General features: G+C 43.4%; 1 protein-coding gene across 6 annotated transcripts in view; it reads left to right on the top strand.

The window, feature by feature from the left end:
• LOC128702874 (globin D, coelomic) overlaps positions 1-22,755 on the top strand; it is a 60,369-nt gene that overhangs the window by 25,114 nt on the left and 12,500 nt on the right. For 2 of the 6 annotated variants that reach the window (XM_053797342.2, XM_070102536.1), the window contains exon 1: positions 15,977-16,055. The exons of 2 other annotated variants lie outside the window; for them this stretch is intronic. The gene's annotated coding sequence lies outside the window, so the exon portion shown is untranslated. Of the gene's footprint in view, positions 1-14,944; positions 15,106-15,976; positions 16,056-22,755 lie in introns of those variants that run through there. 2 more of the 6 variants (XM_070102535.1, XM_053797341.2) reach the window with 2 other exon arrangements.

Genomic DNA, 22,755 nt, shown 5'->3' with positions numbered 1-22,755 from the left:
CCTTAGTTTTTATAAGTGCCAGGGATTCGAAAAAAATAATTTGATAGACCCAGTAGTATTGTTGGGAAATATTTTCTGTTTGTTTTTGAACGATGTTTTATGTCAGGAAGTCATTAATTTTCGCTGTTTCACGCGTCTTTGAGAGTGATTTAGAAATTTACATGTTTTTCCCCACCAGAAGAACCAACCTGGTTGACCAGGCTAGCACCAGACGAGCCTGACCCATGGCCGGTCTCTGAGATTAGAAAGACTCACGAAACTCATCAAAGGTATAGCCGCGATGTGCCTGGTTCAACTTCGTGCAAAACACGTTGGTTCTTTTTGCAACAACGTTTTCCTCAGTGCAGATAAAGCTATTCTGAGCGAAATGGTGTCCCAATTAAGGATTGTTCTTCATATTGTGTCGTTACATTCATATCCATGGCAGTACATCCAGTAAGTCGTTATAACTGGCACTCTATAGTGCCGGTGGCCCTACGGCGGACCATTGCAGAATTCGCTGACTTTTGGGTCAGACTCAGTGGCTGTGTGTTATGGAGAATACTTGATATATGTATGCATTGAAAAATCTTCAAGATACGGCTTCCTGGCTGACACGGGTCGTAGTGTGACTTGTCACTTATCCAAATCGGACCGAAACGTCGTCGTAAGTTTTGCTCTCCTAAGCAGTGGTTGTATGTGTATTGTTTCAACCTCGGTATTGTGACTACTTACTCAGACGACTCTTCGGTGGCTCCTGGATGGAGTGTCAATGATGTGAAAGTAGAGTTACAGTTTATGGCCTTGTAGCCAAGTCAGGATGACTCCGGCAATCTTGGGACTGTTAGTAAGTTTATATATATATATATATATATATATATATATATATATATATATATATATATATATATATATATATATATATATATATATATATATATATATATATATATATATATATATATATATATAATCATCTCTAGGGAATGTATTTATTGCTCTAATAACAGATGTTGCTAGTGACGTGTTCCTCCTTGGTGGGACACCCAGACAGACATTGCCAAATAGCAGTAGGTTGTGCCAGGATTTGTTTACAGGAATATCGTTTTGCAGGAGTATCAATGACTTTCTTCACGAGGTCAGCGAATTTGCTAGCAGCTTGAGGGCGAGCTGCTGTGGGGGATGTGTGTCAGTGTCCTGATAGACGTTAATCTGATTGCAGATTTTAGGTCCTCTGTAGAGGTGAAGTCGCGGTAGCTTTCTGCTGGGAGGGACTGTTGGTTGTTCTCACTTGGAGCCCTCTGGGAACTTAGATAGCCATTATGTGCACGGATGTTGAGATCTGAGGGATTGAGTGCACACTCGCTGTGGCACATCAGACAGTTGCCTCGTGGACGAATTCCACGGAGTTGGCTCTGTCGTGGAAGTTCCTGGGAACCCGGCACATCTTGAGACATTGCTGACATCGTGGGCATGGGAGGGCTCCAGCGTGGTGGCCTGGTGGGGTTTGTTGGGCTGGGAGGGGATAAGTGTCCTCTACAGTTGGGGTGTCGCTGAGAATTGAGTGGGTGAGGCGGGGAAGTTGAATGGTGAAGGTGCAAGAAGTTTGGTGGGGGAACCCAAGGGTAAGGGGTTATGGGAGGCGCGGGAGGGTTACTGTACACTACTCGTGGGGCAAGGCCGGGGAGAGGGGTGAGGGGCAACCACTGTACACTACACACAGATTGTACACTGTTGTTCACACTGTCTTGTTTATAATAAACACAACATTTATTTGTTTTCCATGCACATCATGAAAGTTGTGGGTATGTGCACTGCTTAAACCCAGTGTGTTCCCTCATCTTCACCTACACACCCTGCCTCTTCCCCCTCCTCCATGGTGGAGGAGGCACTGACCGGTCCCGACCTCGTTACTCTCAACACCACATGCTTCCCACAAAATATACCTCTAATTTTTCCATTCATCGACACGTGTTCATTGTATATACGTGGCTGGCACCCAGACACAGTAGGTTCTTGGCCATCTTCCCCATTATCACCACTCATCAACCTTCACAAACTGCGCAACATTTCCACTATATGGCTGAGATGCAGCAGACATTGGTGTTTGACCTCCGCGATGTGCCTGGTTCAACTTCGTGCAAAGCACATTGGTTCTTATTGCAACAACGTTTTCCTCAGTGCAGATAAAGCTATTCTGAGCGAAATGGTGTCCCAATTAATAATAGTAGAATTACTCATAAAACGTTAGGTAAAATGACACTGCTGCAACTAATGTGACATTTTAGAGTAGCAACGTTTCCCTTTCCAAGAGCTTTATCAAGCATCTGTGTCCTTTATTGCAGTAAATAACGACGGTGAAGTGTTTCTCGGAAGTCCAATAAGAATCTAGGTTTGAGTGCGGCCACCCCCTCTCTTTGGACCTTACGCTAGGGAAGCTTTAGGTCTGACCTTGACCTGTGGCTTATAGACAATGGTTGAAAGTGAAGATAATCCATGATGATTGATGATGCATTTCATATGTATACTCCTAGTCAGTAGCTGCGACTTCGTGCTGGTCTTCGTCAGTGGCTCCTCGAAGAAGTGTCAGTGATACCAAGACCCGCTAATTCTGGTCCTAGGAAGTTGTTGCTGTATTCGGGAAAAAAAAAATCACGTGGCACGAGGCGTTATAATAAGATGACCCATTCAGTGGTTCCAATCCTGTAGTAGAAGCATGGCAGGACGGAGGTGTCTTGCTTGGCTGTAATTTCTTGAAGGACATAAAATTTTGATCTTATATATGATATACAGATTCCCGAACTCAGAACGCTACCAAGGAAAACTTCTTTGGGACAGATTTGTTATAGATACTAGACTCGAATACGGACAGTAATCCGTATAGCAGTAGTCCTGGGAATAGTACTAATCCTAAGAAATTTCATCGTGGCAGTTTTTCTGATTGGGCTACGCTGACTGTGAATCTGGCACTGGATTTACCAATGTGAAGAAGTTTGACACACTCTGAGACAGAACCATTTACTGCACGCCACTGGACTTACGCCACCTACTTCATTTCATTTCGTTAATGTAGACTGATAGTTAAGTATAAATTATTATACGTTAAACAAACATAACCTAACCGAGAATAACAAACACTTCACAGGTGTAGCCATTCAAAGCATACAACACCGCACGAGCGGCAATTCAGTACACCTGAACGCTGTAATTGAAGGACAGCTTGCAGGATGGGATATTCCTTTATACCTTTGAGGAGCTTCGAGAATCTTTCTACTGCCAGAGTAAGCAGCACTGCTGATTATCATACACTGTTAATTGACAGGTGTTGTCCCTGCAAGTATAGTGGAAAGATAGTGAGTGCAGAGCTACCACTTGTTGCAAACGTTTCGTTCTTCAAGAAATCTCTACCTAGAGTGGCATTTGTCTAACACAGGTTGGCTTAACACAGTGTCTTACTATCGTACTATTTCCATGAACCACAGGTTAGCTCAGTATTGTTTTAATATCGTACTAGTATTATGAAACTCAAAGAAATTCTTTTGAATCTCGTTTTATTTTAACGCAATAATTATTATATTTTGCTGATTTTATACATACCTGGAGGTTACCTGGAGGTTATTCCGGGGATCAACGCCCCCGCGGCCCGGTCCATGGATCAGGGCCTGATCAACTAGGCTGTTACTGCTGGCCGCACGCAGTCCAACGTACGAGCCACAGCCCGGCTGATCCGGCACTGACTTTAGGTATCTGTCCAGCTCTCTCTTGAAGGCAGCCAGGGGTTTATTGGCAATTCCCCTAATGCTTGATGGGAGGCTGTTGAACAGTTTTGGGCCCCGGACACTTATGGTGTTTTCTCTTAGTGTACCAATGGCGCCCCTACTTTTTATTGGCGGCATTTTGCATCGCCTGCCCAGTCTTTTATTTTCTCAATACTAATATTGTGAACACTGCTGGTGGTGTAAGTACTGCACCAGTACCCTAAATAATGTTGTGTATGTGAGTATAACATTCACACACACACATACACACACACACACACACACACACACACACACACACACACACACACACACACACACACACACACACACACACACACACACACACACACACACACACACAGAGCTGGAGTTGGCTCTTGTAACAAGCTAACCTTGAGTGTGGTGTAGCCCAAGACATCACCCCTCCGGCCTCCTTCACTCTATTATTTATGTGTCGTTTCCTCTGCTCTTCTACTGTATTAAATTATACAGTAGTTGTGTATGGAAGGAAAGACACAGAGCAACTTTTCGCTACACAGCGAAACGTTCTTCAAATACATACACACTCACACATACACACAGTCACGTGCAGAGCTAGACGCAGGTGGAATCCACAAACACTAATGTATACTTTGGCACACAAACATGTATCATTCATAATGTAAACTCGGGTCTCAAGACTTGCATCCAACATTCTGTTGCCTCGAGAAAGATCAAATAATTATCTCAGATGGACACAGAAAGATGCATGCGAAACTGGGTTTGTAGTACCATAACCTTTCGCTCTAAGTTCATTATTTTTTTACGAGTTATCAAACTCCTCTCCCCTAGAGCGAAGCCTTGTGGAAATAAGAACAGGTTGTTTGTATTTGTCTTTGTTCATCTAGTGCTTGTAGTCACGCCCTCCGGATGTCTTCCAGGTAATTTGCATACATGTGTAGGCGGCACACGAACTTATTATCATTATTATTATTATTATTATGAGACCGAGTCATAGAATTTAAAAAAACAGTAAACAGTTGAAGGATCCTGAAAGATTGAAGATGGTAATTGAGAGACTGAGGATCGAACCCCCACCTCTCCTCGTGCTTAAATGACTTAGGTGTTTTAGCACTTCGTATGCAACTTGGGGCACCAACATAGTGGTCCACTTATAGAACCAGTTGTAACCAGAGCTGCATTATTCTGACCAGCGACACGTGGGGCCAGAGAAGTATGTGATTCCCCACGCTTTCAAGCCATCACTGAAGTGTATGTTGGAGAGGTTGGAGGTGGGAGGTACAGTGCCTGCACTCTGAAGGATGGTTATGGATGTTACAGTCCTGGAGGTGGGAGGCACAGTGCCTGCACTCTGAAGGATGGGTATGGATGTTACAGTCCTGGAGGTGGGAGGTACGGTGCTTGCACTCTGAAGGATGGGTATGGATGTTACAGTACTGGAGGTGGGAGGCACAGTGCCTGCACTCTGAAGGATGGGTATGGATGTTACAGTCCTGGAGGTGGGAGGTACAGTGCCTGCACTCTGAAGGATGGGTATGGATGTTACAGTCCTGGAGGTGGGAGGTACGGTGCTTGCACTCTGAAGGATGGGTATGGATGTTACAGTCCTAGAGGTGGGACGTACGGCGCTTGCACTCTGAAGGATGGGTATGGATGTTACAGTCCTGGAGGTGGGAGGCACGGTGCCTGCACTCCGAAGGATGGGTATGGATGTTACAGTCCTGGAGGTGGGAGGTACAGTGCCTGCACTCTGAAGGATGGGTATGGATGTTACAGTCCTGGAGGTGGGAGGTACGGTGTTTGCACTCTGAAGAATGGGTATGGATGTTACAGTCCTGGAGGTGGGAGGTACAGTGCCTGCACTCTGAAGGATGGGTATGGATGTTACAGTCCTGGAGGTGGGAGGTACGGTGCTTGCACTCTGAAGAATGGGTATGGATGTTACAGTCCTGGAGGTGGGAGGTACAGTGCCTGCACTCTGAAGGATGGGTATGGATGTTACAGTCCTGGAGGTGGGAGGTACAGTGCCTGCACTCTGAAGGATGGGTATGGATGTTACAGTCCTGGAGGTGGGAGGCACAGTGCCTGCACTCTGAAGGATGGGTATGGATGTTACAGTCCTGGATGTGGGAGGCACAGTGCCTGCACTCTGAAGGATGGGTATGGATGTTACAGTCCTGGAGGTGGGAGGTACGGTGCATGCACTCTGAAGGATGGGTATGGATGTTACAGTCCTGGATGTGGGAGGTACAGTGCCTGCACTCTGAAGGATGGGTATGGATGTTACAGTCCTGGAGGTGGGAGGCACAGTGCCTGCACTCTGAAGGATGGGTATGGATGTTACAGTCCTGGAGGTGGGAGGCACAGTGCCTGCACTCTGAAGGATGGGTATGGATGTTACAGTCCTGGATGTGGGAGGCACAGTGCCTGCACTCTGAAGGATGGGTATGAATGTTACAGTCCTGAATGTGGGAGGCACAGTGCCTGCACTCTGAAGGATGGGTATGGATGTTACAGTCCTGGATGTGGGAGGCACAGTGCCTGCACTCTGAAGGATGGGTATGAATGTTACAGTCCTGGAGGTGGGAAGCACAGTGCCTGCACTCTGAAGGATGGGTAGGGATGTTACAGTCCTGGATGTGGGAGGCACAGTGCCTGCACTCTGAAGGATGGGTATGGATGCTACAGTCCTGGAGGTGGGAGGCACAGTGCCTGTACTCTGAAGGATGGGTAGGGATGTTACAGTCCTGGATGTGGGAGGCACAGTGCCTGCACTCTGAAGGATGGGTATGGATGCTACAGTCCTGGAGGTGGGAGGCACAGTGCCTGCACTCTGAAGGATGGGTATGGATGTTACAGTCCTGGATGTGGGAGGCACAGTGCCTGCACTCTGAAGGATGAGTATGGATGTTACAGTCCTGGAGGTGGGAGGCACAGTGCCTGCACTCTGAAGGATGAGTATGGATGTTACAGTCCTGGAGGTGGGAGGCACAGTGCCTGCACTCTGAAGGATGGGTATGGATGTTACAGTCCTGGAGGTGGGAGGCACAGTGCCTGCACTCTGATGGATGGGTATGGATGTTACAGTCATGGAGGTGGGAGGTACAGTGCCTGCACTCTAAAGGATGGGTACGGATGTTACAGTCCTGGATGTGGGAGGCACAGTGCCTGCACTCTGAAGGATGGGTACGGATGTTACAGTCCTGGATGTGGGAGGCACAGTGCCTGCAATCTGAAGGATGGGTACGGATGTTACAGTCCTGGATGTGGGAGGCACAGTGCCTGCACTCTGAAGGATGAGTATGGATGTTACAGTCCTGGAGGTGGGAGGCACAGTGCCTGCACTCTGAAGGATGAGTATGGATGTTACAGTCCTGGAGGTGGGAGGTACAGTGCCTGCACTCTGAAGGATGAGTATGGATGTTACAGTCCTGGAGGTGGGAGGCACAGTGCCTGCACTCTGAAGGATGAGTATGGATGTTACAGTCCTGGAGGTGGGAGGCATAGTGCCTGCACTCTGAAGGATGAGTATGGATGTTACAGTCCTGGATGTGGGAGGCACAGTGCCTGCACTCTGAAGGATGAGTATGGATGTTACAGTCCTGGAGGTGGGAGGTACAGTGCCTGCACTCTGAAGGATGGGTATGGATGTTACAGTCCTGGAGGTGGGAGGTACAGTGCCTGCACTCTGAAGGATGGGTATGGATGTTACAGTCCTGGAGGTGGGAGGTACAGTGCCTGCACTCTTAAGGATGGGTATGGATGTTACAGTCCTGGAGGTGGGAGGTACGGTGCCTGCACTCTGAAGGATGGGTATGGATGTTACAGTCCTGGAGGTGGGAGGTACAGTGCCTGCACTCTGAAGGATGGGTATGGATGTTACAGTCCTGGAGGTGGGAGGTACGGTGCTTGCACTCTGAAGGATGAGTATGTATGTTACAGTCCTGGAGGTGGGAGGCACAGTGCCTGCACTCTGAAGGATGGGTATGGATGTTACAGTCCTGGAGGTGGGAGGCACAGTGCCTGTACTCTGAAGGATGGGTATGGATGTTACAGTCCTGGAGGTGGGAGGCACAGTGCCTGCACTCTGAAGGATGAGTATGGATGTTACAGTCCTGGAGGTGGGAGGCATAGTGCCTGCACTCTGAAGGATGAGTATGGATGTTACAGTCTTGGAGGTGGGAGGTACAGTGCCTGCACTCTGAAGGATGGGTATGAATGTTACAGTCCTGGAGGTGGGAGGTACAGTGCCTGCACTCTGAAGGATGGGTATGGATGTTACAGTCCTGGATGTGGGAGGTACAGTGCCTGCACTCTGAAGGATGAGTATGGATGTTACAGTCCTGGAGGTGGGAGGTACAGTGCCTGCAGTCTGAAGGATGAGTATGGATGTTACAGTCCTGGATGTGGGAGGTACAGTGCCTGCACTCTGAAGGATGAGTATGGATGTTACAGTCCTGGATGTGGGAGGTACAGTGCCTGCACTCTGAAGGATGAGTATGGATGTTACAGTCCTGGAGGTGGGAGGCACAGTGCCTGCACTCTGAAGGATGAGTATGGATGTTACAGTCCTGGATGTGGGAGGTACAGTGCCTGCACTCTGAAGGATGAGTATGGATGTTACAGTCCTGGATGTGGGAGGTACAGTGCCTGCACTCTGAAGGATGAGTATGGATGTTACAGTCCTGGAGGTGGGAGGCACAGTGCCTGCACTCTGAAGGATGAGTATGGATGTTACAGTCCTGGATGTGGGAGGCACAGTGCCTGTACTCGCAAAATTTGGTGAGAATGTTACATTTCGGAAACTCTTATTATTATTATTATTATTATTATTATTATTATTATTATTATTATTATTATTATTATTATTATTATTATTATTATTATTATAACCCAGAGATGTTGTAAACAGTACTCAACGACACTGAGCAGAACCCACAGTATAATTAAAGTACTCTGAGTCAATTTAAAAATAGGTCACATAAACACATTACCGTTCATTGTCATGCTATCATGTGTATTGTTATATATTTTCGAAAGACGTAAGATTTGTTGTACGAACTAAATTTAAGTCATTTCAGTAAACTATTTTTCATTCTGGCGTGGAATATACATGGAAAGTTAGCTAAAATAGCAGTCATTGTATATTCTGGTGTGGCTGGGCTTGCCTGTCCGTCTGCGTCCACTAACTTCAATATTACAAGCTGAGGTGGGCACCTACCTGGCCAGGTGAATGTTGGAGGTGTGGTGTGTAGGAGGTGGGTGCTGGAGGTGTGGTGTGTAGGAGGTGGGTGCTGGAGGTGTGGTGTGTAGGAGGTGGGTGCTGGAGGTGTGGTGTGTAGGAGATGGGTGTGGGATGAGTGGTGTATGGGAGGCGTGGTAAGTGTAGTAATTATGATAGTGATGGTAGCGGTGGTAGAGGTGCCAGGGCGGTGGCAGGGCGGTGGCGGGGTGGTGGCGGGGCGGTGGCGGGGCGGTGGCAGGGCGGTGGCAGGACGGTGGCAGGGCGGTGGCAGGGCTGCTAGAAAGATTCAACTCCTTTGATTGGTGGGTGAACAAGAGGTGCTTGGAGGCTGCTCTCGGACCGGCATATCTGCCGCAAGCATACCCCGGGGGAACCGTGCATGCCTTGGATATGCACACCCGTGGCAGCCTTACTAGTAAGGTCATTTTCTAGTGTACAGTACGTATCCTGTAGTGCCCTACAGGGAGTCAATCTTCCTGACCTCGCTAGTAATTACCGTCCATAAAACTTATCATCATGAAGTAGTCTTCTCATGCTTTTTTTATTGTCCATTGCAAAACTTGCCTCATTCCATGCTCTCTCTCGAATTAATTGAACTAATACCTGTCTTCCCCTCCTTCCATTACATTTATATGATTGCCTCCTATGCTGTATTTAGCTCTGTTATATTCCCTATCCCTAAGATTCTTCATGTTTAACTCCGTCGCCACGCACACAGCCTCTGCCTGGAATTGGTTCGTAGTTTTTTATTGTATATAAATTAACTGTCAGTCAGTGTACGATAGTCGGTGTGTGTGAGAGGTGCGTGGGAGTGATGGTGCGAGGGAGGTGCGTGGGAGTGTTTGGAAGTAAGTGTTGCTGGAAGGATGTGTGGGAGGTGTTAGAGGTGAAGCAGTGTTTTGCCAGGTGTTAGAGTTGAGGTATACCGCTCTACTTCAAGTTCAAGTGTCTTACCTTTTGCCTTCCGGGACCACCAGATCGATCCCGGACCCACTCCTGCCCTGCCTCATCACGCCATCATCTCCTCTAACAACCCGATAACCTATTAAAACTTAAAAAAAGAATATTGAACCATCTCTTGTACGTCACAATGACTCCACAGAACAGGAAAGAGACGCAGCGAGGCAACATATAGTAGATTATAGACATCAACGTAATTTTTTCCACTTAAGTACAAATACATGATACAAATAATACAGACCTAGCTGACATCATTGACAAACTGTATAGAGAACCCCTGGTTTTGCAGAGCATTTGGAGCAATTTTGGTTAGTCTTTTTCCCCAGGATACGACCCACAACAGTCGTCTAACACCCAGGTACCTACTTATTGCTAGGTGAACAGGGACAGCAGGAGCAATAATCCTAAATGTTGAATATGTATCTAATTTATGATCTTGTCGGAATTATATGCCATTGATATATAATTTGTCAGACAGCAACATCATGGAATCTTGGTACACAGGACATCACCATAACCCACTTACTAACTCCTGGCCCAACTCTTGGACATGACACTTCCACTGGGAAAATCTCCCCTATCAACGACAATGCCTTCGTCTGCTGCACCTCATCTGATTCCTGTACATAAACGCCACTGTCTGCCTGTGCTTCAGATTCTTCAAGACTACAGTGCTCATCGCCTGCTACTAGGCTGAGGGACTGATTACCTCGTCTTCCACTGTCTTCTGAATATATTTCTACAGTTTCCAGATTGTGTCCATGAATTTGGTTGATATAGCCACTGGATGGCGAAACATCTACAAAGATATCCAGATGTTGCACACGTGTCTGATTTCTTATCGTAAGGAAACTTGCCCAACGTTTCACCCTTGCTGGGAATCTATCCCAGACCCCTCACAGTGTGAACCAAGGATGCTACCAAGCAAACCACGAGCACATTCTGTGAACCCAGGTTCAGACTCAGGGTCTAACATAAGGTTGTAAATCTCACTGTGTCCTTCACATAATTTTAGCACGTTGCACTTTGCATTCGAATCGCACCTATTCCTTAAAAAAAATGTGCATCACATATTTCCGGCAAGCACTAAAGCCAGATAGGATATTAAAAAAACATATTCGAAGAGAAAAAAAACATCTTGTGGGGCAAAATTTTATTAAAGTATCGTTTCTCTCTAGGGCAGGGGTAGCATCATTAGCTAGTTCAGTCGACAGGCTGGTTGCTTTAGTGTCCTGGTCTTTAAGCTGATTTTTTTTTTTCATGTTATGAGAGTCTCGGGGAAAGAAGGAATTGTAATACTATATATTTAGGTCTCGAAGGTTATAACGAGTGTGATAATAGGGATTTTAGAAACAAATGGTTGTCAAGGGAGTAAAGTAAAGGAGACGAAGAAGAAATCCATCCAGCAACATTGGATAGTGATAATAACAGAAAAAAAATAGTAGAAAGGTAAAGATAAACAGAGAGAAGGTACAGAAAAAAAAAACTTTCTTAATATTTATTATGCAAATAACTGTAGCTCTAGACTCTAGAGACAAGATGAAAGAATTGTGATTGCACGTGCAAGAAATATCAGTGTTCTTGCAATAAGTGAGATGCGATTTAATTTGAAGAGTCAGGACGTGTTGTCAAATGCCACACTCAGCGACTTAAGATGCTCCATGTTAATAGAAATGGGAAGACAAGGTTGGGATGACAACTGTATGTCTGAGACAACAAGAACTGCTTGGTGAAAGTAGACATAAATGCTACAGAATGAACTTTGGATTTATATGCACGAGGATGAAAAATTCGGATTAATTTACTTAAATTTCAGAATGGCATTTTGATAACCTCTCACGGGAAACTTAAAGAAAGTAGCAGCACATGGTATGGTAGTAAGATTCTAATATGAAGTACTTTAAATGAAAATAATTTACACAAGCAACATTGTCAGTAGGCAACCCTGGTCACAGTATTCGACGTAGTTTCCTTGCTATAGAAAATCTACCGCACCCACCTTGTATGAACAGGTGACTCACGCACCGGCACCTGACCTTACTGGACTTGACCCCACCTAATTCACCTAAACTTTGTACACTTTCCCCCATGCTCTGTATTGGATTGATAGTCCCCAGTGGGCGAAACTTCTAATAAAATGTCCAGAGTGTTGTATACTTTTCTTTATTTCCACAGTTTAGCGACATTGATGTACCTAATACTCATACTGACTGGTAGCCAACAGAGTTTGCAGAAATGGAATAAAGTTATAATTGAGAAGTAGTTATAAATGGTGTTCCACAAGGTTCAGTTTTGGGCCTCTTATTGTTCATAATCTGCATTAAAGACCTTACTGAAGAAATAAAAACGGACATTAAAATCAGTGACGACACAAAAATAGGCCAGTAACGAATTCGGAGCTCCACGGAGCTGAACTCTTCTCTAGGCTGAGGGACTGACCACTTCAGATGCTTTTTCTTCAAGGTTTACGGACTGATTACATCATCTTTATTTCACCACCACACTTGCTCCCTCTGTATTTGACTGAAGAAGCCTATTGTGTAGGCGAAACATTCAATGAATAAAGATACCCAACTGTTGCACATGTGTCTCAATCTTCAACTTGTCGGTATTTAATACCACTGTCAACCCTGAATGTTATTCAGGTCATTTTTTAGCATAAATATTTGTGTTCGTACAAACAATGAACCTGACACCATGACTAGCTTTAAAAATGAGTTAGACAATGTACAAAATGGTAATATATGCCAACACCATAATGATAATGACACTGTGAGGGTCATTAATAAACTGTTGACTGAAACGCTTTATAAGAAAATATAACTCGCACATTGTATCATTAAGTTAGACAAATGTATGAGTGAGACGAGTTGGGTTTGAGGACTGACTAGCATGGGCCGGTAGGCCTACTGCAGTGCTCCTCTAGTTTTATGTTCCTCACTTGGTAACATTTATTGGGAACCGAAATATTACAGTAAAATCTATTGGCAATTGAGGGAGAGACTTTAAAACAATCTAAAGTAAAAACACCATGGATTTTTTCTTTTTCCATTTTTGAAGGAAAAAAATTGTGTTATAGTTCTCTGATTTGAAATCACTAGGGAGCAGTTTTTTTTTTTTAAATGATCTTGAATTGACGCTTCCCATTAACATAATAATAATGTTGCGGCTAAGTCAACTTTTGAGGAGACTTGGTCGTCTTGGAGAGTTGTTCCACTTGTGTACACATCCATCCACTGTTGGCGAGAAATCAAGACATGGTGACTGAAAGAAGGAAAATGTCTTAACTGTCAGTCTGTCAGTCCACGACTGCACAGTATAATGATCCACCGTACCACCTATCCTTCAAAGTGCAGGCACTGTACTTCCCAAATCGATTATATATATATATATATATATATATATATATATATATATATATATATATATATATATATATATATATATATATATATATATATATATATATATATGGTTTTGTTACAAGCTGCTTCAAAAAGAAGTCTTCAGCTGCTTCCAGGAAGTTATTAGACTCCAGGTTACCGGTGAGAAAGGTTCAATCAATTTCATTAAAGTTAAATTCCTCTATTATTGCTTCATTATAGTGCCTAGAATCCCTAAGAGTTTCGTTCCTAGAAGTCTTTTCCTGTCGCCTTCTAAGTTTGAGAATCGATGTATTACACCTAAAATTATTTTTTCTTTTCTTTCTAGAAATTCTATCCAAACAGATTCTGTGTCTAATCCATCGATTTTTATACCAGTTTTTTATGCAATTTATATTTTCTCGGTACACAAATAACTCGCACATAGAAAAAAGGAACTTATGACGACGTCTGGGTCCGACTTGGACCATTTACAAGTCACACTGTGACTTGTAAATGGTCCAAGTCGGACCCAAACGTCGTCATAAGCTTATCTCTCCCCTATTTTCGGATTGTGTATCCCACTCACTGTAATGTGCCTTTTTGTTCTTTACATTTTCTCGGACTTATTGCGCTATCCCCCCCCCTCTTCCCGTTATTTATATCAACATGGATCAACGCTTGAATGTAGCATTCGGTAATTTGGTTTCTACTCTTCAAATTAAACCAAGTCTTAGATATTGCAATAACATCAACGTTACTCACACAAGCAACCAGTTGTCATTCGTTCAGCTTTTTTCTGGCACTTCTGCTATTTGTATAAAATATTTTAAGATTATGTTTCACCTGTTCATCTTTTCGCTTACACAAGTTCTGTTGTAATTATATTTACACGAAGTTTAGTAATGAAGGATACTCCTGAAGTCTACGTTATTACAAGGCTGATAATTTAAACAGCTCATATCACTGGTTCTGTAACCAGTTTTTCACCCACAAAAACCCATTAACGTTAACTATTTCTAGTTTAAAGCCTTAACAGCTCCCTGCACTGGCTTGGTCAGTGCCTCCGCACCTGCCCCAAATAAGTGAACCCCCATCTCTGGTATACATATCATTTTTGCCATAGAAGAAGTCCTAGGTGCATATAAATGGTACTACAATGTCCTTACAGAGTTTGTTCAGCCAGCGATTAACACCAGTTACCCTGAACAACCATTCATTACCATCTCCTTTCCTCTGCACAGTGCCACATATTACAAGGCACCCTTCCTTCCTTTTTTCCTAATTGTGTCTGTCACTGGCCTATAAACCTGCGTTGCCTCCAACACTGATACAGATAATTAGATTGCTGCCTAGTATGTATTGGCCAGTAAGCTTGTTTCAGTGTATTAAGCCTGAATGCCTTCCACATCCCCCCCGGCGCTGTATAATCCTACGGATTTAGCGCTTCCCCTTGGTTATAATAATAATAATAATTGTTTCGGTGTAATCTATTCTTATGTTCTTATCATGCCTGCCTCTTGTTTCTCCTTACAACCTCTGGGGCGGCGCCGCCATGTCCCCATTACCCTCTTAAGACTTAGTTGCCAGGTCACTCGGTATAGGGAGCCCCAGTATAAACTGGGCGTGAGCACTTGCCTCAAGTTAGTGATGAGTGTGTGTTGGTGAGACGTGGAAGTAGTGCTAGTGAGAGAGGTGTTACTGCGTCAGTGCTTCCACTGGGTCTTCGTTCATTCCTTCCATAGCCTCGCCAAGAACGTGTTCCCTCCACCAGTTAACTTCCCTAGGAAATCTTTTGGTAAGCAGATACTTGAAGGGAAACTACGGCATTTAATTTTTGACCACAATGTATAACTACTTCTAATCTTCCGCATAGCATAAGGGCCTGCCTAGTGTAGGCCATTAGGCCTGCTGCAGTGTTCCTCCATTCTTATGATCTCTGATGAAGGCAATGGCTAGCAAAAAACATTTCCACATTATAGATACCCAAGTGTTACACAAGTGTCTCATTCATCCTATCGGTTTTTCTAAACCATTTATAAAATAACGGGCAAGTAAGCCTGCTACACTTATGTTCTTATTGTTATATTGGTTTTAGATTTCTGTAAGTTCTTTTTTCTAGGAATAGAACTTAAGTTAAACTGCATCAGCAACTATGTGTTACCTGTTCAAGTCATCCATAGAAACTGTTTGAGGGCCTATTTTAATGTCATTGAGAAACTTACTTTAGTCACTTGTCTGTCGTTTATGTATACTGTGAGCAACATAGGGCCCAGTAGTGATCCCCTGTTGTACTCATTATCAACGGGTCCCCATTCTGATTTCCGATTTATGCAAACCCAATTTTCAAACTTACTTTTATGTGTCAAAATTTGTCCAGCTTGAATCTAGTTCTTGTTTGGTTCACTAATCTCAGCACCCTGTTCGCATCTCCTTTGATACCCGTGTTCCATTTGTGTACTTAATCACAGCTTCCATTATTCTACTCCTGTCAATATAAGAAGTGTTGGGTGTAGTATTCTTTAACTTTTTTTATATTCATTATCTTCTCGTTTAATAAGAGGTTACTAGTGTTTGTGACCGTCTTATGCAATGGTTGGCAAAGATAATGATAAGATAAGATTGTGTTGGTACAGCAGGTGCAAGACTTCAAAGATCGTTTAACTAGTAATCAAGTTTGCAGTGTTGTGGCAGCTGTGTTCTGCTAGCAAGGTACTTATGCTAACAGCTGACGCCTATATTGCTTATGTGAGTAATGGCCTCTCGTTTACTAGGATAGCTGATAGTTTGTTTGATTACGTTTGTGCTTGTATTTATGCGAGACTTATAGTTTGTTTACGTTCGTACTTGTATTTGTGTGCGAGATTGTTAACATAAATGTTGGTAACTGGTCGATGACGGAGATGCAAGAAAATATTAGAGGGGAAGGGAGTGGGTGGTGGGTGACCCAAGTGATCAAGGTCACAGGACCGAAACTTGTCCTGCAAAGATTGTAAATGTTAGAGTGATGCCGAGAAATTGTGGAAAAGGTCACTTATGTATAGTTCACGACATTTATTGAGTAATGAATGTCTTGAACCGTACACAAGTGCCTTTTTCTTATTGGTCCATTCAGCACATTAGTTCCAGTGGTGTAGACCTGGTATGTAATACCCACAAATTTTCGTTAAAAAAAAAACACGAGCAAACACTGAGGATATTTTATGTAAACGTTTCGGTCTTTGGATCAATATATTCACCTAATGGAGTGAACAAGATCCCAGGACCGAAATGTTTCCATTATAAAGTACTACTATCTTAATTGTTTCCTCGTGTGTATAACCACACATTAGTTCTCCCTCGTATAACTATATTACCAAACCAGTACTTTCTAAATATTTTCTAAATATATCGAGTCGTTATTGAAATTATACTTCGTCTTGTTTCCCTATTTAGGTCGTAAACATCAAGTGTGGCCAACACTGACCCATAAGGAATACCGCTTGGGATAGCTCCCCATTCTCTTAACTCGCCCATTTATGTTTATTTATATCAGTTATAACATGGTACCGGAGTGGAAATATAAACACAAATGCAGTATAATGTGATCCTTTATTGACAACGTTTCACCCACACAGTGGGCTTTTTCAAGTCACACACGGATCTACCTGGGGTTGGAAGGTACGAGAGTATTTATAGTCAGAATGTTGAGGTCAGGTGGAGAATGCTGCATCTGATGATCTACCGGGTGGGGTTATAGAGTCTTGGGTAGCTTGGCAGGGGTATTGGACAAGTTGTAGACCTTCTGCAGTGTTCTTATGTGGGATAGCGATGAAGAAGTTTCTTGGCGAGTGGTTCAGCTATGTTATAGAAGCCATTGTTCTGGTTGAAATTGTTGGTTATAGAGATAAGCGATGATTCCAGGATTCTTCTGTATTGAGTGTTGTCTTCTGTGGCTATAAGTCTTGAGTTTCTGTAGTTTATTAAATGGTTGTGTGAATTGCGATGTTGTACACAGGCATTCCTTGTATCGTCAGTCCTGCTTGCATATTGGTGTTCTGAAATGCGTGTTTGGAGGTCTCTTGATGTTTCGCCCACATATAATTTGTTGCAGTCATTACAAGGGATTATGTATACCCCTGCAGAGGATGGAGGCTTGTCCTGTCTACTACTGGTGATGTCCTTGATGGTCGTGGTTGTGGAGGTAGATACTTGGAATGATGTTTTGGCAAAGATGTTGGAAACATGTTTGGCAATGGAGTTGTTGGGGAGGACTATGTATCTCTTCTCGGCAGTGTCTTCTCTGGGTGTGTTGAAGATGTTTAATGCCCGCCGTCTGCAGTCTCTGATGAAGAGACGAGGATAGTGGAGTTTAGAAAATACTTGTTCAATTATAGTGCATTCTTCCTCAAGGAACTCATTGCTGCAGATTCTGAGTGCACGTAGGAAGAAGCCTATAATCACACCACGTTATATTTCCATTGTGTCGGTATTTTATACCATTTATTTCCATGGTACCGGAGTCTTGACATAAAAATTTATAAACAACGCTGTTCTCCTGATCATTGCAAATGGCTTTAACAATTCAAAAATTATCTCGTGAAATAACGGCCTCTTGATCAATTTATTTACATTACATACTGTCTAACCTGTAATAGCCTTTGGTGCAAATTCTTCTCATCTTTCTCGTTCTTCTTTCCCAAAATCATGATTTGGATAAGATACCTGTGCAGTAGTAGTGGGGCATCTTACTGTTGAAGTGTTTCGTCTACACGTTAGGCTTCTCCAGTCAAACGCAGAAATGACTAAATATAGGGACAGCAGTAGTGGCCTGACGAAGATGTGATCAATCCATCAACCTTGAAGCAGTAGTAGTTTTTGAGATGGTCACTTGGCGAAACGTTCCAAAATAAAAATATCCAGCTGTTGCAAGTGTCTTAGTCATCTGCTTCTCCTATTGTTACACCTTGCGTCATTATGTTCTGGAATTCGATAAAATTAATGAATTCAGAGATAACTCGTTTGCAAATGTTCAGGAAATGTCAAAGTATTTTATCCTCTGTGGCATATTACCAACCACTTTGGAAAAATACCCTGACTTTTTCTGTTGTAAATAACTCATAACCACTTAAATTTGTTTCAATGTAATATAAATAATTCAAAATTACATAAGCTACACTATTATTTTTGTGATTTAATTCATGTCTGCATAAATAGTTCATTACCACTGTAACTTGTTTAATTACATAAACTCTGAAGCTCACTCCCTGGACCCACTATGTGCCTCTGTAATGTTGAGGTAGTCCCTGGACCCATTATGTACCTCTGTAATGACTTGCGAAATCATAATAACACAATTGCACACGAATCACGGAACGGGTGGGATTTTAATCCATGGCGAGTGAGTCCAAAAACTCACTGGCTTGTGAGTTTTATGACTCCTGCCATGGGTACAAGACCCACCCGTTCCGTTTATGTAGCCTCTGTAATCTTTGAACTATCTCCCACAAGTACCTCTACCCTCGCGCACTCCCCTCAGGGAAGGTTCCTTGATGTTGGTGAGGGGCTCTTGATTTAGGTAATTGGATCTGTGCTCCACTTCCCCGAATTAAGCCTGAATGCCTTCCACATCCCCCCCCAGGCGCTGTATAATCCTACGGGTTTAGCGCTTCCCCTTGATTATAATAATAAATACCCTCGCGCACTACCGAACATCACTCCATCACCTTTGCTCATTCCTCCCTGCAGCGCTGTAAGACCCTCTCTGGTTTAGCGCCCAATTTGATTGTATTATTATCCCCCACAGGATGGGCATGGAGTGCATGATAGAGATAATCGAAGTTTAAACTAACATCTAGTGCGCTGCAGCGTACCTGGAGGTGTATACCTGGTGAATATTCCGGGGATCAACGTCCCCGCGGCGCGATCCATGAACAGGCCTCACGGTGGATAAAGGCCTGACCAACCAGGCTGTTACTGCAGGCCGCACGTAAATCTGTTCAAACCACAGCCCGGCTGATCAGAAATTGACTTCAGGGGGATGTCCAGCTCCCACTTGAAGACAGCCAAGGGTCTATTGGTAATCCCCCTTATGTATGCTGGGAGGCAGTTGAACAGTCTTGGGCCCCTGACACTTAAAGTGCTCTCTTAGCGTACTCATGGCGCACCTGCTTTTCTTTAGGTGAAAGTTTTACCGGCTGCCGAATCTTTTGTTTTCGTAGGGAGTGATTTCCATGTGCAGATTTGGGACTAGTCCCTCAAAGAGCTTCAGAGTGTATATTGTCATGTCTTTCTGCCCTGTGTTTCAAGGAGTATAGGTCAAGAGACTTCAACTGTTCCCAGCAATTTACGTGATTTATTGCACTTACACGTGTAGTGAAAGTTTTCTGTATATTCTCCAGGTCTCCAATTTCGCCTGCCTTGAAAGGGGGCCGTTAGTGTACAGCAATATTCCAGCCCAGAGAGAACAAGCGATCCTATAATTTTCCTAGCAGATGTGGTAGTGATATTGTTGTGATCTTTGAAAAGTGAGATCCTCTGACATTATCACTCCTAGGTCCTTCAAATTAGTTTTTTTCGCACTATTGTGTGGTTGGAATTTGTTTTATACTCCGGTCCAGATTTTATTTCCTCGAGTTTTCCATAGCAGAGTAATTGAAATCTGTCTCTATTGAACTTCATATTGTTTTTTCAAACCCATTTCAAGACTTGGTTAATTAATGTCAGCTTGGTGGAGATTGTGTCCTCAGTGGATGACACTGTCGTGCAAATTCTGGTATCATCGGCAAAAGAGAACAAGATACTGTGACTTACATCTGTCTGTCAGATGTGAGGATGAAGAAAAGGATGGGAGAGAGTATTGTACCTTGTGGAACAAAGCTTTTCACTGTAACCGCCTCTGACTTTACTCTGCGCTGTAATTTGGTAGAGAAATTACCTAATAATTGACAAGATTACAGTTTCATTCTTGAAAAGATTCTGTTGGTACTTGACTTTAACCTGGGTAAGAAATGGATTGACGAAGTCATTCGTGGCGAAACTTTTCATCGTTAAAATATCCTACTGCTTCACATGTCTTATTTCACACTTGATTTTGTTGTCTATTGGAGATTCACGTCACTGTGGGTGTTATTCAGAGTACATTTTTGTCCTCGAGTTGAACAAGGATTTACCGGATGCGAGACAGTGTATAATGCAAGGGCTATAATGCACAGTGCTGGGGCTGTTTCGCTATAATGTAGTGGTAAGTACATGATTTACTAGGGGCGCCTCCTTGACCATGTACCACCAGCGATGCAGGTTGTACTTGTAGAAACGTGCGCATTTTCGTGATGGCGACGTATAAAATTTTCACCCATTTTTTTTTTCTAAACTGTAGTGTGGCCTGGGGAAGCGGGAGACAAAATAGTGACGTGCTATAGAAGATAGGAAGTGAAGTTGCACTAAGAGAAGCGATCGATGATGGAGATGCAGCCGAAGAGAATGTTAGAAGGGAAGAGAGAGTGGGTGGTGGATGGACCAAGTGGGTGTGATAGGAGGGTGGGCGGCAGCAGTGCTGGGTGGGTAGAGGACTTGATTGTTAAGTTGGAGAGGTACAAGGGAGAGAAGATGGGGGGGAAGGTTCTTGGGAGGAGGGAGGGAGATGAAGTTATCTGAGGAGATGAGGGGGTGTAGAATATAAGTGGGAGGAGTGTAGATAAGTGGATAGAGCTGAAGTTGTTTTTATTCAACATAATTTTGGGGTTAAAGCGGAAATGAGATAGGCAGAAGAGGCATGAAGGCAGAAAGAAATGAAGGGTTGGAACAACAAACAAGGCACAGAAAAAGCTAATAATAAAATCGTTTGAGAGGGGGAGAGGGGACAAGTATAGAGCAAGAGAAAGGGTGATAAATGAAACACTTGGTTATATACATAGTTGAAAAGTGTCGCCTGTAGCAACCGGCTTCCTCAGCCGGATGAAGGCAAAATATTCCGGCAGTAACAATACCCAGTGTCTTATTTCTCGGCTTTTCGATACCGACAATTATACGATAAAAAGTGTCATAGATGCTGTGGGAGGATCAACGAGTTTTAAATAATATAGCCAAAAGCAGTGAATGAAAATTCAATTTCTATACAACTTTTCTCTCAGGTTTTATTGATTTCTTAGCGATGTTAGAAAGTTCTTCGGCACATTGGTTAAGTAAGTTTACTTAACCAAGTTTTAGTGAGTTGCAAAAAACCTAGTTGTGCTTATGGAACTTTTTATATGAATGAAGTTTGCAGTTATTGCTTCGTGTTTTCAGCATTTGCTAGAGAAAAGTTGTAAGGGAAGGAGAGGGAGTGACGGAAAGGAAGTTGCCAATAATGGAGAGACACTCAAAATGTGAAGGATGGAAGAAATTAAGGATGTGCAGACTGTAGACGCTAGTAATGTGAATGATGGTTCCCTACACACACACACACACACACACACACACACACACACACACACACACACACACACACACACACACACACACACACACACACACACACAGGAGCTTGGACTCGACCCCTTCAACCTCAACTAGGTGAGTACACACACAGTATCTGAGAGATCTCCAAGAATCTCTACCAAGAATGGGTACGTAGTAGCTAGCTAATGTTGTTAACACTGTACTGGTGAAAACGCCAATACCAGCTCGTTAGTTGGTACTGGTGTTGGTAACTCCTCACCGCTGAAGGGTCTAGTTTTGATCCCAGAGTGGGTGGAGACCCACCCTGGTTTAGTTGTGAGTCGCATCCTGGGGAAAGGCCCCTCAGGACACAAATGGAAATAAACCAGACTAATTTTGTTTTGTTTATACCGAGTTGTTAACCTCCTTACGTAATGGCAGTTTAATTAGGAAAGTGTTGGGTGGTTGGGGTTATGAGTGAAACACGTATGCAACACTTCGGTATCTTTTATCTTCGAAACTTTCCGCCTGCCTGGCAGACTTGGTATAGACAATCATAACAGGAGGCAGTAGAAGTGGAGAGGTAATTTTTAGGTGATCAGTCCTTCAGTCTTAGGGTTGAAGGTGTATTTTAGGATATTGATCTTAGCATTAAAGTTAATATTGCTAAGTTTGAATTTCATTCGCGCTGGATATAATCTAATTTATTTTTTTTTATGGAAGAAATTGGGCAACCCAAGTCTCGTATATGATAGTGTAGACACTGCGAGTGTAACGAAGCTTGTTAAAAAATTTAGTATGCTTCCCATCTGGAGCAGCAAGTTTCACAAGAGTATAGTTGCTTCTGCTTGGCCGAGCAGCAACCATGCTGTGGTGTGTTAATTTACGGGTATTCCTGGCTGCCAGGTATTAATATTTACTCTTTGCTTGGTGCTGAGCTGCCTCCTATATCCTCAGTCTTCCCCGAGTGTAAGATTTATTAGTTGTTGAATCCCAGATTACATTTACATTTTTGCCGCTGAAGTGGGTGGTTAACTGTGCACTCCATATC

Source organism: Cherax quadricarinatus, chromosome 82, assembly GCF_038502225.1.
Source record: "Cherax quadricarinatus isolate ZL_2023a chromosome 82, ASM3850222v1, whole genome shotgun sequence".
Classification (NCBI taxonomy): Eukaryota; Metazoa; Arthropoda; class Malacostraca; order Decapoda; family Parastacidae; genus Cherax; species Cherax quadricarinatus.
Note: the sequence above shows the minus strand (reverse complement) of the source record. Positions and strands in the feature narration are given on the sequence as shown.